This window comes from Cupressus sempervirens, chromosome 6 (genome assembly GCF_028749045.1).
Source record: "Cupressus sempervirens isolate cs-2001-9-10 chromosome 6, ASM2874904v1, whole genome shotgun sequence".
Classification (NCBI taxonomy): domain Eukaryota; kingdom Viridiplantae; phylum Streptophyta; class Pinopsida; order Cupressales; family Cupressaceae; genus Cupressus; species Cupressus sempervirens.
In genome coordinates, this window is record NC_143123.1 from 503902632 (window position 1) to 503905897 (window position 3266).

Sequence of the window (3266 nt, forward strand, 5' to 3'; positions counted from 1 at the left end):
TCTCTTTATCTCTCTTTAGAATATCCTTTCGCATTTTCTTTATCTCAACAAAATCTTGATTGAAAGAATCAAAAAATATTTGTGTCTGTACAACTTCTTCTTTGGTTCTAGAAAACTAGATATAATTCTCTTTCTTTAGTACTTAATTCATTCTAATTCTTAATAGCTCCTTCTACTCATTTCCCCATTATTCATTTTCTTTTATAAAATCTAGGATTTTTAGAGCACGGGGAAATAGGTCAAAATATTTACTAAGATATCTTAAGAGGAAAACTTTCAATCTTCTCTATAGTACATCCCTCTTATGATCAAAGTTAGTAGATCCTATGTTTGATAAAAGAAAAATTCAATTTAATCATTAGAATTATCTATGACAAAGCAACAAAGAACAATGATGGGATCATCTTTACTGATCCATTTATTTAAATTGGCCTTAAGGTGGCTTCATTATTATTCAATTCATTCCATATTAACACAAACTTTGATAGTTCCAAGTAAAAAAGGGGCCAATTGACTTTGTCCACCAAATATAGAATTGTACCTCTAATACTATCTTCATGTTGCATTCCCAACTCCACATGTAATGATAAAATTTTGGCTTTTTCCTCATTTAGCTCATCATTTGTATAGAACTCTAGTTACTGTGGTGTGCTTGGAATTTGTGCAATAGGAATAGGACCAACAGGTGGCAATGGAACAAGAGCAATTGTAATTCTAAGTTGACTAGACTTCTTACCTACTTTCCTCTTTCCAAATTGTTTTTCCATATTTGTAATCTTGTTCTCCAACTGGTAGATTCTTCTACCCCTTTCATTGTAGGCTTCTAGCACCTTCTTAAAGTTTTCATTTAATTCTAGGAATTTATATTTATCTTTAGCAACAACCACTACACTAAAATATGCTAACCCTTTATTCCTTAGAGCTACATTTTCACTATCTACTTCCTCCACCCTATATGCCACAAGGATCCCTGTATGTTCAAAATCTAAAACCTCCTAGATTATAGCCTTATCTCTTTTTTGGATTGAGCACATGATTAAGGCTTTATGTTCATCACTGTGTTTTACCCCTTTATGGGCTTGCATTACTTCATCTTTAACCCTGAATTTAGTTTCTTTCTCCTTCCTTACTGCATCAAAAATAATTGCATTAGCAATGTCCCACTTTAGCAGTATCATGACCCCTGAATCTTTTAGTAATTGTGTTCCCCTTGTAGAGGTTATTTATTGAACTCTTTCATAAGGTTGTCTTAAATCTCCTCTTCAATATTAGAGTCTTGTTTAGAAGGTTGCTCTGCTTTTTTTTCTTGCACTTATCCTCAAAAATTTCAATTTTTTGGATTAAGGTAAAAATAGGTTTTGAAGGGACCCAAAACTCTTTAACAAAAGAAAAAGATCAGCAATAAAAACATGCTAGGTTTTACAAGGACCTGAAACCTAGTAGTTAAGCAAAAAGTACCAAAAACCAAATTTTACAAGGAATTGAAACCACGAGTTTAAACCAAACACACCTAGCTTTTACAAGGACCTATAACCTATAGTTTTAAACAAAATCTAGAAAATAAAAAAAATAGAACCAACACGACCACCCAAACTAGCAACTAACACTCTAGTAACCATGTCCAGGACCTACAATAGTCCCTTGATGCTCTTCTCACCCTCCTTGCCTGCTTCTATAGTACTCTAGATAATATCAACTGTGGTAGAAATGGGAACCTTAGGAACATTAGTGATCATTTTTCTCATACTCTACCTCATTCTCTTCCTAGGCCCTCCCAGACTCCTTACCACAACAGTGTCTAAAGACATGATCTCGTCATTACTTTTCTTTCCTAGACTAGCAGTCATGGCACACAAACTAGAAGTTACCTAATCCATTTTTTACTCACTATCCTTAATAAGTTGATGGAGTTCCAACTCATACTCCTTTAGTTTTTTGGGGATGTTACCAACTTGTTTCTCCAAGTGGGATCTCATAGCACATTCATCATCCAACTCTTTTTGTATGACCCCAACTTTTTTCTTAAGCACCATGATTTCAAAATTTTCAATGTTTCTTCTCCATAAAAATTGAATAAAAGTCCTAAATTTTATAAAATTTTCATCATCTAGAAACTTCTTTTTTTCCTTCTCTACAATAGGATCAATCTCCTTCCCTATAAAATCCTCTACCATGATGGCTAGGAGTGACATTGGGAGCTCTTCAAGTGCTCCTTCCTCCACCTCTATTGTAGTAATTACAATGTCACCTTGACCTCTCATTTTTTGTAGCTACTCCCTCAAGGAGTCTTCATCATGAATGTGAGTGAGGGTCTATGAGGGGGAGTACTCCTTAGCTCTAGATGAAGAACCTTTCTCAATTTTCTACCTCTTAGTAGTAGGTGTTGAAGGAGGGCTTTCTAAAATTTGTCTCTTATATAAAGGAATAGGCTTTATGTTTATATTTTTTGCCACAATTTATCCTACCTTCTTCTACAAGGTGTACTACCTAGGGCTTATAGTTTCTTTTATTTCTAGCCTCTTCTCCATTTCTATGGCCTAGGCTAGGTAGGCTTGCACCAAAATTTCCTTTTTCTCATTTAAGCTTCGCATGAACTGAGAAAAATTATTCATAAGTTTATTAATTTTATCTCCCCAATATTTGATATCAGCAAGTGGGTCATGTTTCTTATCTAATGCATTAATAAATTCTATAATTCTATTGTACACTTTCCATTTTTCTTTTCTTCCTTCTTGTTCTTGCAATGAAAATTCATTTCTAATAATATCCTCAAGAAAGTAAACAAAATGCTCGTAAGATCTAGCCTTAGTTCCATCTTTGAAAATATCATAAAAACCTTTAGGATCAATGAAATGTGAATGAGATTGAGCCATTTGGTATCTACCAAAAAACTTACCTAGATGCCTCCAACCTCCTTTCATAAGCACAAAATTGCAGATGATAGTGAAGTTTGGGAAAATTGTACCTCCAAACCTACCCACTAGCTCCTTTTCTTCTAGTCCTCCCATCTTCCATAAGAATTCTACAATTCCAAGTTCTTGTGACACTTGATATGGAAGGACATGTGACTTCTATTGGAAACCATACACTCTGAAGATAGAAGAAATAGAGTATTAGATGATGACAAATTACTAAGATGCCTCCACAAAGGAATTTTCTAGGAAACTTGATTACCAACAGAGGAATGTGCAAGATGATATCAAAGTTAAGCACTCTGTTCATAATAATTCATTGTGTGAGGGTTCAAACTCTGAGCTCTGGTTCTT